Raw genomic sequence first — 16201 nt, 5'->3', positions numbered from 1 at the left:
TATCCTAGGTCTTACTATTTATAGAGAAAATCCATGGATAGGATAGGCATTGGGCTCATCACTTGAATCAAATCCCTAGTGTGACCTGTCTCACACTAATTATAATTATTACAGTTTATCCTAAGGTATGGTATAATCATTAGGTAAAACTGATCATGGGTCCTCAGGGATAATTTGGACATGCGATGTCTGATCATGCACGATTATATTACCTGTCTGAGATTTCAGGGATTTGCGGACATGTAATGTCTGACCATGTACATCTATATAACGTATCCAGGTTTATAAAGATCCAAAGATGTGACAGATCTCTAGCGTACCCCGAGCTGAGTGCAGCGTTAGCTCGTATCTAGGATGCTATGCTTTATAAACATTTTCATTTCGTGCCTTTGCTTTGTATTCATCAGCTCGTGCTATAGGCCTGGGGAGTTATGCTGCCTTTACAGAGAAAATATGGACTTGTGGATCATCTATTACAGTTCTTGGCTAGCCAGTTCTAAAAGACTCGTGCTGAATTTTAGGACGTACAGAGTATTTTAGAATTAAAAGAAATTTATACTAAGGTTTATTAATTATTTTAAATAATATAAAAAACCTAGTTTTATAATTTTCACAAGGAAAATACTAAATTAAAATAATGATCTTTAATTTTTGAAATCCGATCTCCACCGTTAAATTAATAAGGTTAGAGTTTAGTGGAGCCTTATGACGCTTTGATTACGTCTCCCTACGGATGGTGTTCACTGGACTTTTAACAAGGTTAAATTTCTTAGGATAGATAGCTATAAATCAAACCTTTATAGACTCATCCCTACGATAACTATGAGAACTAAGTCTATAATAATCGAAATCGTGGGTCTAGCTCATAAAGTTCGAAATAATTGGATTTCGTGACTTTGATCGAATAAGAAGGTTATTAATAATAGTTTTAGACTATTATTAATTGAGATATTTGAACTATTTAACTAAGTGAATTTGTGATTCTCGCCTACCGGGACACATGTATTCATGGCTAGTTAAAATACCTTAGAAATAGTAGATATGTGTTTTTTAGTATTTTACATATCTATGCATATTCTAAATGTTTATGTGATTAAGTGTTTGTTAAACAACACATTTATTTCTACTTATTGATAATTATAGGTCTATGTTGAATCCCATTATCACCTTTCTCTCCAAGGAACTTCTCACTGGAAAGAATTTTCCCAAATGGAAATCAAACATCAACATTGTGTTGATCGGCGAAAACTCCAAGTTTGTTATGAGTGAGGTTTGCCCTGGCATCCCTGGTGATTTATCTTCAAAAGAATCAAGGGAGAAATAGGAGCGTTGGCTCACTGCCAATAGTAAAGCCAAGGCATACATGCTAGCTAGCATGTGGAACACGCTAAGGATGAAGCTGAAGGATGTCAAAACTGCCTATGAAATCATGGAGCAACTTCAGGAAACTTTTAGACATAAATCTGGACAAGCTCATTTCGAGGCAATGAAGAAGTATGCTAATGTCAGGATGGTGCCTAGAATGCATGTTCATGATCACTTCATCAAGATGACGAACTACTTTTAAGAGGCAGAATTGCACGGAGCCACCATAGACGAGGAAACTCAAGTAGGGCTTATTCTTAATAGTCTTGCTTCCAGTTTTATTCCATTCACCACCAACTACTTACCAAACAAACTAAAGTATGAAATGACTCAACTCATGAACGAGCTTCAAATGTTTGAAGGTATCAATGGTGGACCAAGTAAGGGACATGACAAGAAGCCTGCTGCTACTGCTGAGGACGCTCCTGGAGAAGCTAACTTAGCTTCATCCTCGAAGAGAAACAAGAGGAATAAGAGAAAGAACAAGAAGGGCAAGGCCACAGCTACTACAAAACCAGCTGGAGGTGCTGCAAAACCCACTGCTATGAAAGCTAAAGGAGCATGTTTCCACTGCAAGGAGTCTGGACATTGGAAAAAGGATTTCCCAACTCTCAAGGCTAGAGGAGCCCGAGGTAATTGTCAATCTTTTGTCTTGGATGCATGTGTTTTGGAAGATGATAATTCTGTGTGGATTATTGATTCTGGATCCACTAACCATGTATGCACTTCTTTGCAACTACTTAGCAATTGGACACCAGTAAAGGAAGGCGAGTTGAAGCTTAGAGTCAGAAATGGATCCTTCGTGAAGGTTGAAGGAAAAGGACAATCTCGTCTAAATTTTGGAAATAAATATTTAGTTTTAAATAATGTTTATTTTTTTCCAAACTTTAGTCAGAATTTAATTTTAGTTTCTTTATTACATCAACAATATTTTGCTGCAACTTTCATAAGTTTTAATATATCAATTTCATTGAATGGATGTGAATTGTGTGTTGGATGTATGGAAAATGGGCTATAAATTTTATGGCCTATTGAACCATCCGCTTTTAATAATGAGTTATTTAAGGTAGCTAGATCTAGGACCGCCAAATGACAAAAGATCGATAACGATAACATGACGTATCTTTGGCATCTTCGACTTGGTCATATTAATTGTGATAGGATCAAAAGACTAACAAAGGCTGGGCCTTTGAGGGAACTCACAATGGGTGACCTACCTGTCTAGGAATCTTGTCTTGAGGGTAAAATGATCAAGTGTCCATTCTCTACAAAAGGAGAAAGGGCCATGAAACCACTAGGGCTGGTTCATTCAAATGTCTGTGGACCCCTGAATGTTCAAGCAAGGGGTGGTTATGAGTATTTCATCACTTTCATTGATGACTACTCGAGATACTCGTGTCTTTACCTAATGCATAGGAAATCTGAAACATTTGAGAAGTTTAAAGAATTCACTGAAATGGCTCAAAACCAATTAGGTAAAACGTTAAAGATCTTGCGATATGATAGGGGTGGAAAATACATGGATATGTAGTTCCAAGATCAATTAGATGAACTTGGGATATTATAGCAATGTACTGCCCCAGGTACTCCACAATAAAATGGTGTTGCGGTGCGTCAGAATCACATGTTAATGGAAATGGTTTGGTCCATGATTAGTTATTCAACTCTTCCGATCTCTTTTTGGGGACATGCCATACATACCGCGCGTGAAATTTTAAATATTGTGTCGTATAAAGCTCTCTCCAAAATACTTTTAGAAATATGGAATGGTCGTGAACCTAGCTTGCATCACTATAGAATATGGGGTCTCCTGCTCACATCTTGAGAAAAAAGGATGAAAGCTAGAATCACAAACTGAAGTTTGCTTGTTAGTTGGCTATTCTAAAGGTACTCGAGGTTCTCTATTCTATAGTCCACAAGATAAGAAAGTGTTTGTTTCTACAAACCCTACTTTTCTTGAAGAGGACTACATGTTTAATTTCAAACCTTGTAGCAAAGTAGTCTTGGCAGAATTGCAATTTGACTTAGCTATTCCTCCTGTTTTGATTCCATAAAATTCCTACTGATCTTCCTCAAGTGACACAAGTCGAGATTAACAAGGAAGAACAAGAAACCACAGTTCTCATTCAGACGGTTACAATACCTCGTTGTAGTGGAAGGGGGTTCTCATACCCCAATTTGCTATCATATGGATGGTGAAACCAACATGGTTGTTAGGGACACGCATGACGATGATCCATTGTCTTTCAAATAGGCGATGGGTAGTGCTGATAAGGATCATTGGCTTGAAGCCATGAAACAGGAAATGGATTCCATGTACTCTAACTCCGTCTGGGATCTTGTAGAAGCACCTAGTGACTTTAGGGCCATTGGGTGCAAGTGGATCCACAAGAAGAAGAGAGGAGTTAATGGAAAGGTCGAGACTTACAAGGCTCAAATCGTGGCAAAGGGTTATACCCAGAGAGAAGGAGTTGACTATGAGGAAATTTTTTCTCCGGTTGCCATGCTAAAATCTATTCGCATACTCTTATCCATAGCTGCAACTCTTGATTATGAGATTTGGAAAATGGATGTCAAGACAGCGTTCCTTAACGGGAACCTACACGAAACCATTTATATGGATCAACCAGAAGGTTTTAAAGTAACTGGACAAGAAAAGAAAGTGTGCAAGTTGAATAAGTCCATTTATGGACTTAAGCAAGCTTCACGTTCCTGGAATCTAAGGTTTAATGAAATCATTAAACCCTATGGTTTTGAGCAGAATGTTGACGAGCCCTGCATTTACAAACTCAAGGAAAACAACATTGTTGTATTCTTGTTTCTCTATGTGGATGATATCTTGCTCAATAGAAACAATGTTAAGAAATTATCAAGCATAAAGAATTAGCTGGGAACTCAATTCCAGATGATGGACTTGGGTGAAGCAAGTTATGTTCCTGGTATCCAGATTTTGAGGGATAGAAAGAACAAAACTTTGGCTCTATCTCAAGCAACTTACATAGATAAGGTGCTTGAGCGTTTCTCTATGAAAGATTCAAAAAAAGGACATTTACTATCCCGGCATGGAATCCATCTTTCTAAAAAGTAGTCTCCACAGAAACTTGAAGGGGAAGATGATATGAGAAGGATTCCTTATGCATCTGTAGTTGGAAGTCTAATGTATGCTATGTTGGGCACTAGACCGGACATCTGCCATGCAGTGGGAGTTGTGAGCAGATACCAGTCAAACCTAGGAAGGTAACATTGGACAACGATCAAGCATATACTAAAAAATCTTCGACGAACTAGGGTTTATATGCTAGTCTACTTGGGTGGAGTTCTGAACCCGTTAGGCTACACCGATTCTGATTTTCAGACTGATGTTGATGACAAGAAGTCAACTTCTGGAATGGTGTTTAATCTTGGGGGTGGAGCTGTGATATGGAGAAACGTTAAGTAATCCGCAATCTCAGATTCTACCATGGAGGCTGAGTACATAACTGCTTCTGAGGCAGCTAAGGAAATAGTCCGGCTGAGGAAGTTCTATACAGATCTTGGTGTTATACTAGAAATGGATAAACCCCTCATTTTGTATTGTGACAACAATGGGGCGATAGCCAATTCTAAAGAACCTTGGAGCCACAAAAGAGCGAAGCATAAAGAGAGGAAGTACCACATTATCAGAGAATATGTGGCAAGGGGAGAAGAGAAGGTCATGAAGATTGCATTCGGGGACAATCTTGCAGATCCCTTCATAAAGACATTGGGAGAGACATATTTTCTAAAGCATATAGAAGGAAATGGATTGAGAGAAATGTCGCATTTGTTTTAAAAGTGCAAGTGGGAGTTTGTTGGGTTTTATGCCCTTATAAAACCACATTTCTTATGTAATTCATTCATTATCAATAAAGTAGTAGAAATTATTTTGTTCAATCAAATTGCGTTGTTTACATGTTTTATTACATGATTAATTATTATTAACAAAAAAGTTTATAAAATCCTGAACATATGTATAGTTACAATTATACTGACATGGTCATAGTGGATAATAATTGTAATTGTATATTCAAAAGAAATTTTTCCTAAGATTAAATTGGGACACTAGATTTTTACTGATTGTGTAATCTACGATAAGATTCACTTACACATCTGGTGTGATGTCATATCCAGGACATTGACCAAGTAGATAAGATCAGATGTATTTTGTTACATTGGAATGGACCGATATTGATTATTGACAAGATAAGTAAGTATCGCTATTATCTAATATAATCATATCACAACATTGGCTATAGGTCAATTCAATCTTAGTTCTAAGTGATTAATATTCTACTAATTGTACTATTCTAGTCTTTTGATTTGTTCGTTATCAGCTTACCCTACAGACTAGCTCATACTTACATATTGGAGATTTCGTAGTATAATTGAGTGTGAGTATTTATCATAGATATGCAATCTATAGCTTATGTTTAAGAAGTGAAATGATGGTTTCCTTATAGCTTGGTTCAAGTGTTAAATGATAGAGTACTCATTTCTACAATTAAATTTACGGAAATATCATTTACAAGGAACTTTGTAGGAGTTAAGGATAAAATACCAATGAGGGGTAAAACGGTAATTTTCACCCGTCTCATTAGTAGATCATCTATAGAGGATTAATGATGGTTATGGTTATAATAATGGATAACGTATTTACATTTGGTGTAAAGCGTTCTACAAATTCAAGAGTGCAATTATGAGTCTATAGTGGAGTCACGATGAATTAATAAATAGTGAGATTATTTGTTATAAATAAACCCACGGTAACTTATTGGAACTTGAGTTCATAGATCCATGGTCCCCATGTCATCTCTTATTAAAATGAACCTAGTAGTCTTGAATAATTAATTTTAATTATTAATTATAAAAATATCACATTGACTAGGTCAGTGAAAATAAATAATGTTAAATTATTTATTGATATTTGAGAAAAGAAATAGAAGAAAATTTGAGGTTTTTATTGCAATGTCTTAAAAAAGAGAGTATTATAGCAAATTGGGACAATTTTGTTAATATTGATAAATTTGTATTAATATTAATAAAATGAATTAAATAAAGGTAAAAGAATAATTGGTTAATTTTGAAAAGTATTTAATTAATTATAATTATTAAATAATTAAATTAAAATAGGAAACTAAAGCCTATTTTATGTCATAGCTAATTGCCTATATATACTAGTGTTATAGAATGTATTAAGTTAGCTAAATTTGACAATGTAAAAATCCGCTCCTAATATTCTTTACCTAACCACCCACACTCTCTTAGTTTTCTCTCTAAGAATTCTCTTATCATGTATTGAAACTTGCCCACACAAACACTAGGTTGTTTTAGAGAAATACTTGGAAGACTGTGGTCTTATTTCACAACAGTTTGGATTCCTTGCAATACCTAGCATTCAACAAGGACAAAAGGTTAAGGAATCCAGATAGTGTAGTCATTGTTCCGCTACGCATCTCGTAAGAACTCTAATGGTTCTATTATTTTATTTACGTGTCTCTGTATGAAAATAATATCTATGCATGCATTTATGTTTTCTATTGTATGTTATTTTGTGCAATAGGGTGCATGCTTATAGACTTATATAAATGAGATCCTACAGTAGTGGTGGTATGAATTAGTACACGGCCTGGAACAGAACCTGTAGGTCTCTGATATGTACTAGAACCGACCACCACCTCTCCAACACCACTACTACCAGTACCACGATCACCTGCAGCCTGTGGATGTTCTCTTTTGTCCCCATGGGACCACTATGTAGTAAGAGCCAACAGTGCTCACCTTTAAAAGGGATCTCTCTTCTCTAAGGAAAGGGATTGGGAAATTTTTGTAACACCATATCATTATGAGAGAAATACACAAGTTTTCCTTCATTTTTTTCTGCAACTTTTGTCTATGTTTTTACGAGTTCATCTAAGTTTACAATTTTTACCAATTCACTCAAGTTTTTCAACCTAAGTTCATTAAAGAGTTTTTACCTTCAACAATTAGTTATATGAGAGATTTTCAATTGGTAAGATCTCTATGATAATTAGTTAATAAGTAAGTTAATTGAAATAAGACAATTGATTGAATTTTAACAAATTGATTAATTATGTCATTATTTTGAAATTCATTTATTTAGTGATGAGTGTTTCATAAAATATGAAATTTTCATTTAGCATATCATGCAAGGCTCATCCAATTAATAGGTGATATAAAAGTCATGCATCATTATTAAGTTATTTTTTTTATTTGGGTTGTAATTATAAGTATAATGATGGCCCAAAAAATAAAGATCTAAAAATGTGGGAAAATTCAAATAAAACCTTACGTTTTAACGTTTGTGAAATTTCCTCTTAATTATAAATCTCACCTAATATCAATAAATAATTCACCATTATATATTTATGTTGACCTTGTCAACTCGATATTACTAATTGATAATTAAATCAATTATTTGAAACTATTAGATTTAATTTTACTAGAGATGACATGGGGACCATGGATCCATGAACCCAAGTTACAATAAGTTATCGTGAGTTTGTTTATGGTAATAAATTATCTCACAACACAAATACGCTATCCATTGTTATAACCACTACAGTTAGTCGATCCTCTATCTATGACTTTCTAATGAGCACAGGTGCAAATGACTGGTTTGCCCCTTATAAGTATTTTATCCTTAACTCCCACTAAGTTCTTTATAAATGATAATTTCGTGAACTTAATCACATAAATGAGAACTCAATCATTTAACCTTTTGAACAAAGAAATTATGGAAATCATCTTTTCACTTCTTATACAAAAATTATATATTTCATATCTATAATATAATACTCCCACTCAATTGCATTACTAAATCTCAAAGATGTAAGTATGGGCTAGACCGTAGGGTATGCTCGCAATGAACATGTCAAAAGATTTATTAATATAATTAGTAGAATATTATCACTTATAATTAAGATCGACTTGACCTATGCTCCACGTTGTGACATTGATTAGATTCGATTGCAACGATACTTATTTATCTATCAATAATCAATATTGGTCCTAGTCTGATGTAACCAAATACATCTGATCTTATTTACTTGGTTAATGTCTTGGGGAGGACATCACACCCTGAATGTGTAAGTAGATCATATCGTAGATTAATAATCAGTGAAAATCCAATGCACTGACTTAATATTAGTGCTTGTTCTTTTGAACATATAATTACAACTATAATTCATTGGGACCTAGTCACTATAATTGTAACTATCCATATGTTTGAGATTTTATGAATGTTTGTATTAATTGAATAAACGTGTAATAAAATGGGTGAACAATGCGATTGAATAAACAAAAATGATTTCTACTTCTTTTTTTTGATAATAAAAATGTGTTACATTAGAAATATGTTGTTATTAAGGGCATAAAACCCTACAAAATCCCACTTTCCATTTTAAAACAAATGGAACATGTTTCTTAAACCCATTCCCTCTACAAGCCTCACAAAAATGCTCTCTCCTAAAGTCTTTGTTAAAGGATCAGCCAGAATGTCTTCCGACGCTATCTTCATCACCTTGGCGTCACCCTTGGCCACACATTCCCTAATGATGTGGTATTTCTTCTCTATATGCTTTCCTCTTTTATGGCTTAAAGATTCTTCCGAATTCGCTATAGCCTCATTATTGTCACAATAAGCTATGTGTGGTGTATTTAATCCTCGAATAACACCAAAATTCGTGTAGAACTTCTTCAGCCAGACTTTTTCCTTAGCTGCATCAGACGCAACTATGTACTCAGCCTCGATGGTGGAATCTAAAATGGTAGACAAATTAATGCTTCTCCAAATCACAACTCCACCACCAAGAGTTAAAACCATTCTAGAAGTAGATTTCCTGTCATCGACATTAGTCTAAAAATCTGAACTGCTGTAGCCTAGCGAGTCAATGATCCATCCGAATAGACTAGCATATAGTCTCTAGTCCGTTGAAGATACTTAATAATATGCTTTACAGCTACCCAATGTTCCATTCCATGGTTAGACTGGTACCTACTCACAACTCCCACTGCATAGTAAATATTCGGTCTTGTACACAATATTGCATACATCAGACTTCCAATTACAAATACATAGGGAATTCGTTTCATCTCTTCTTCCTCTTTAGGAGTATGTGGAGAGTGATTCTTTGACATATGAATTCTACATCGGGACGCCAAATGTCATTTCTTGGAATTTTTCATAGAAAAACTTTCAAGTACTTATCTATGTAGGCTGCTTGAGATATATCCAAAACTCTGTTCTTTCTATGCCTAATGATCTGGATACCTAGAACATAGCTTACTTCACCAAAGTCTTTCATCTAGAATTTTGTTCCCAACCAGTTCTTTATGTCTGAAAATTTCTTGACATTGTTTCCAATGAGCAAGATATCATCTACATAAAGGATTAAGAACACCACTATGTCTTTTGCCTTTACCAGGTAAATGCAATGCTCATCGACATTCTGTTCAAAGCCATATGTTTTAATGATCTCATTAATCCTTAAGTTCCAGGAGCGTGAAGCTTGCTTCAGTCCATAGATTGACCTATTCAGCTTGCAAACTTTATTCTCTTGTCCAGTTACTTTAAATCCTTCTGGTTTATCCATATAAATGGTCTCATCAAGATAGCCACTAAGAAATGTTGTCTTGACATCCATTTGCCATATCTCATAATCAAGAGTTGCAGCTATGGATAAGAGTATATGAATAGATTTTAACATGGCTACCAGAGAAAAAGTTTCCTCACAGTGAACTCCTTCTCCATGGGTATAACCCTTTGCTATGAGTCGAGCCTTTTATGTCTCAACCTTTCCACCAGCTCCTCGCTTCTTATTGTAGATCCACTTACACCCAATGGCCCTAAAGTCCAATGGTGCTTCTACAATATCCCAGACTTTGAGCCAAAGATCCTTTTCAGAACATACCATTGCCTGTTTAAAGGACAATAGACGATCCTCATTTGTGCCCCAACCAACATGTTGGTTTCAATATCCATTCCATAGCGTATCGGGTTACAAGAAACCCTTCCACTATGACACTACCTTGTGACTATATGAATTAGTTTAGCGGTTTCTAAACCTACCCTATTTTCATCAAATTACATCGATGAGGAAGGAACTGTATGAATAGTCGAATCTGGCCTCATTTCCTCCAATACTATTTTGCTACGAGGTTTGAAATTCAACATATAGTCGTTCTCTAGAAAAGAAGCGTTTCTCGAAGCAAGCAATTTATTGTCCATTGGACTATAAAAAAACCGCCCGAGTACCCTTAGGGTAGCCAACAAGCATGCAAAATTCAACTCACAGTTCTAGCTTTCTTTCCTTTCTCCTTAGGACGTGTAACGCCATACTAATCCAGGACTGTTAAACCGTGTGTTAAAAGTAGTGCTTAACTCATTTAGCAAGTCATTTGGACTAAAATGTGTAATTAAAATTAAACGATGGTTTAGGTACTAAAATTTTGATCAAAGAACTTGAACTTTTCATTAAAATAGTTTGACTAAATACAAGGGATCCTAAAGGTTTTAAATTAAAAATATCGATTTATCCTAATTACAGAATTAGCTGACCCAAGTGACAAAATCAAACTAATAACCCCTGTGCCTAAAAAGTATCTCTTCTGTGGCGGCTGAGCAAGATGAGTATGTATGTGCCGCCCCTAGAACTCTTTAACTCATGGTTGGTCCACTTTTCCTTTGCCCTTACCTACACCACAAAGCTTCGTGAGCCAAGGCCCAGCAAGAAAAGTCAATCAAGTAAGACAGATATTCAGACAAGCATTTCTATTAAATACATGCTTTATAAATCATAACCATATTAACGTGGATTTTCTGACAAGTATAATGACTCAGGCCGAGTATATGCACACCACATCCCTACAATGGCCCCGCCACTACGGCCTACATTACACATGTAGTGCCGATAATGATCTCAAGGGTGATAGCGCCCTCTTGACAAATCAATCAAAAACAAAAACCAATCATTACAAACAATTATAAAAACAGAGGATTACATAGAGCAAACATTTAACTTTAAAAAGATTCATAGCACGGTCACACCTACACTTGCTAATCATGGCTCAAGCCCTACACTCGGTGCATGTGCTAGTTTTCTTACCTCAAGTCTTGTACTGACGACAGAGCAACCTAGAGTGTGATCCTCTTTCCCATGCCTCACAGAACCCTAGTCACAACATCAATGATGAATTCCATCAAGAATTAAAACCAATAAAGAGCTTCAAGACCAAGCCCTAGTCCTCAAGACCTTAGATAATGCTAAACCAGGTAGTAGAATCATTCCCGAGCCCTCTGATTTGGTTTCCAAAACCCAAAACCAATATACTCTAAACTTCCATTTAGCACTGCGGTGCATCCTAGCTATGTCGCGACCCCTCAATAGGCCAAGAAGCCTTCGTATAAATCATGCATTTTGAGTCGCGACACCCTATTGGTCGAGAGCTTACCCCATAAACTCTCCCCATTTTGCGTTGCGGCACCAAGGCAGTCCGAGGGTAACCTAGCCTTAAATGAGCCATGACGCTACTGCGAGAACCCATGTTTATGCGATTTTTAAAAACCGCAAGCCATCCTAAACACCGAATTCAACCATATTTTCACCACCAAACAATCACAAACCAGCCCTACAACATCAATAGACCCACAAACACTCCCCAAAACACTCTAAAAATGAAAATTCTTAACATAAGGACCAAAAAACTTGACTCCTCAAGAACATTATTGAAAAGCTATCAAAAGAGTTCTTACCTCTGAATTCCTCAACAAAAATTCAAATCCTTTAGCGGTAGGTACTCCTAGTAGCCTCAAATCCTCATCCACAAGTTCTATCTCCCACTAAGATTGCCTCTAGGTTCAAAACTTCAAGAGCTCCTCCTTGGAACAAATTAGAGTGAGAGAGAGAGAGAGCAAGAGGAACGTGAATGAAGAGTATGCTTCAGACTTGGCTAAGCTTTTGGCAAAATCATTTGACACAAATTTCCACTAAATCTCCAATTAAACTTAAAATTCCTAATTAACCCACTAATCCTCCAAATACTAATATTTTTTTCTCAAATATATACCCTTATCCCAATAATTCTCGGTAAGGTAGCAAATTATCAGAATACCCCTTGGCTCACCACGAGTCGAGTATTAATCCCCAATGTGACTTTTTCCACTAATTTTCCCAAAAGGACCAACTCAACCCTAATATCTTAAAAATATCCACATAATAATGTGGTCTCAATCATATAACACCTATAATTACAATTATACCCTCAATGAGTCAAAATTATGAAAAACACATTTTTAACAAAAGCGGGCCTTTGAGAACACTTAATACACTTAAACATGCAAAGGCAATCATATCATAATATAACTCATATATTTCATATAATCACATATAGATATTCAATAAAATCACACAATATCACATATATATCCAATAATGCCCTCCTGACACACTAATCAAGGCACTAAGCCTTATTACGAATTTTGGGACGATACAACTATCCCCTCCTTAAAGAAATTTTGTCCTCGAAATTTATTCAAACATCTCGGGATACCAATTCCGCAAATCTGACTCTAACTTCGGAGTTGTGCTCTTCACCATGTCGTTCCTTTAGAACTCTCTCACTAAAGTGATAGTCTTACTTCCTTAAGACCTTATCCTTTCTATCCATAATTCTCAATGGCTTCTCTTCACATGGTAGTTCTCACTGTAATTCCAGGGTCTCTAAACCCCAAACAGGTGTATTATTCAACCTATCTTTCCATAACATAGATATTTGGAACACCCTAAGAACTTCCACCCATGCTACGGTAATGCTAATTTGTAGGCCTCTGGCCTAATTCCCGTAAGGATCTCAAAGATCTAGCAAACCTAGAGTCCAATTTCTATTTCTTTTTAAATTATTTTATCTCTTTACTCAACAATACTTGGAGAAGCAGAAGATCTCCAATCCTGGAACTCCACATTCCCATATCCAAATTTGCCCAACTTTTATGTCTTTTCACTAGGGTGAATATCCCTGCTCTAATGATTCTCAATAACTTCATTGGTCCTCTGATCTGGTTTAGGACCAGAATTCTTTCTGTCTCACAATATCTCATACGGAGCCACTCTGGTTGTTGAATGGTAATCATTGCTGTAACAATCCAATCAATGGAATGTACTTACTCCAGTGTCCCTAAAACTTACATGCCTGAAGCATAATGTCTAAAGTTGGAATTTCCCTCTCAGATTGTCTATCTGTCTGAGGATAACTAGTATTAATAAATCTTAACCCTCTACCCATCTCCTTCTACGAACTTTTCCAAAATGTGGAAATAAGTATAGTGTTTCAATCATGCACTATAGACTTTAGTGCCCCACTGAGACATACGATCTCCCTTCACATATAACTTAACATACTAATCCACATGATAATTTGCTCGCACAGGGAGAAAGTGAGCTAACTTAGTGTACTGAGTCACAACCTCGCAGACCAAAGTCATTTTACTCACAACCAAAGACGTGGTATCCATATGATCCATAGTTATATCTACACACGTTTACTTTGTAATGCCCCAAGGTCATATTAATCCCGTTGGCCTCTGATATTTAGCCCTCACTTGCTAAAAGGTCAGGCACTTAGCCACCAATATACAGATCAGATCTTGATACACATTCAAAATTCCTGGGTATAATGAGCATGGAGTGATATAAGATTCATCTTGAATCTCCATCTTGATGCCAGCATTCATCAGAATACGCATATGATCCTCATATCTCAACCAATCCATGTTAAAATAGTAGGTTTCTTAGCCACTCGTATAAGATTTTCTTTTTGTATTTCATTGGTTGTAGAGGTACATCTACTAATTATAATTCACAGATTCTAATCATACACCTGACTTTGTTGTAATTCATTGGTTGTAGAGGTACATCTTCCTAGTCATTTCCTCAACTGACTTTGCTGTAATCTGTTTCGAATCATACACCTGGCATGGACCTTTCCAACCCAAGGAATCAACCTCCACATTAGTTTTCCCTGGGTAATAAATGATTTCATTGTCAATCCTTCACCAATTCTCACCAACGTCAATCTCATATTCAAAATGAGTGACAAAACGCTTTAAATTTTTATGCAGTGTATGTTTCACACTTCTTTCCCCATAAGTACTGTCGCCTCACCTTAAACGCAACTATCATTATTGCCAACTCAAAGTCCCGTGTAGAATATCTATGTTCTTATTCCCTTAACTTTCATAAAAAATGAGCAATCACATTTCCAACCCACACATGGCATATCCTAGTTCTTGACATGCCACACCACTAAACACTATGGGTTGTTCGCTTTCAAACAACGAAGACAATGTTCGATGTACCATCTTTGTATATCAGTCCACCACATACTTATACTGATACCATGACGAGATGATTAACCTCCATTTAAACTCTTGAAATCCCACTTCACATATATCAGTTTAGACAAACCTCAGATCCTTTCGTTACTTCAATCAAGGGTATTGTAGTCCTCGAAGATTCTTCAAGTAAATACCGCCAGTATTCTGCCAGCCCCTCAATACTTCTAACTATTAAAGCATTCCTTTTGCCAATTCTTTATCGCTTCTATCTTAACTATATCAAGCACGATCTCACCTTTACTCATAATGTGACTCCAAACATGACTCAAAGAAATTTGAACACATCCTTTCTGGAACCTTACCTGTAATCCATGCTTCCTTAACTTCAGTAATATAAAATGAAGATGTTGCTCGTATTCTGTCTATAACCGGAAATAGGCCGATACCTTACCGATAAGCTCAAATACTGATTGTCTAGATAATCCTTGAACCTTTTATTCATCAAATTTGCGCAGGCCGCTCAAGCATTGGTCAGTTCAGAAACCTTCACTGAAAATCCATGATGTGCATACTTAGTGCGGACGATTCTATACGGTGCCTTGACTACCGATTCTATCCCTAGTGTTAGTTCAGTAACAGACTCATTCTCCCAATGCGACGACAATCCCGATAGACCCTCATATCCAAGTGGTAAAACCTTTGTGGTATCTACCACACTAGCTAAGAATCCCATGCACCCACGAACACAAACAATTCCTATCCTTTGAACTCAGAAATCACCATCTTCCTCTTACAATCTATGGTAGATCTCACTTGGCCAACCAATCACATCCAATACTATGTCAGATTCTTTCCTTACTAATTCTATCAAGTCTACAGACTACTCCCTCTATTTACCTCTACTGGCAAGGATCTAATTCTGCCTTCTAGAGGTTGTTTATAATGCCCTACTAATCCAAGACCGTTACACCGTGTATTTAAAATTGTGCTCAATTCGTTAAGCGAGTCATTTGGATTAAAACATGTAATTAGGGTTAATTAAAAATTTGGTATTAAATTTTTTTGGTCAGACGAATACTAATTTTAACTAAAAGATTTGGTATGTAAAGAGGATCCGAGAAAAAGAGTTTATAACTGATACAAACAAAAATACACAAGGTACATAATAGCCGACCTAAAAAATAAAAAAACTAAACCCTAGGTCTTCAAAAGAAGTCTCAACTATGGCGGTCGAGCAGGCCGCATATGTACACACAACCCTCGAAGCTCTCCAAGTCATTGCCGATCCAGATTTCCCTTGCCCTTATCGGCACCAAGTAGCACCCGTGGGTCAAGGCCGAACAAAAAAACTCAATTAAACATATCAAACAATCAACATAATACATAATATAAATAACATGCTTAACAGTTATAATCAACACTCAAGCAGGCATTTAGTCTATTTATGCGGCCATAGAGCCACCCAAG

This window comes from Humulus lupulus, chromosome 5, assembly GCF_963169125.1.
Source record: "Humulus lupulus chromosome 5, drHumLupu1.1, whole genome shotgun sequence".
NCBI classification, from domain to species: domain Eukaryota; kingdom Viridiplantae; phylum Streptophyta; class Magnoliopsida; order Rosales; family Cannabaceae; genus Humulus; species Humulus lupulus.
The sequence above is the reverse complement of the archived record's forward strand: the minus strand, read 5'-3'. Positions refer to the sequence as shown.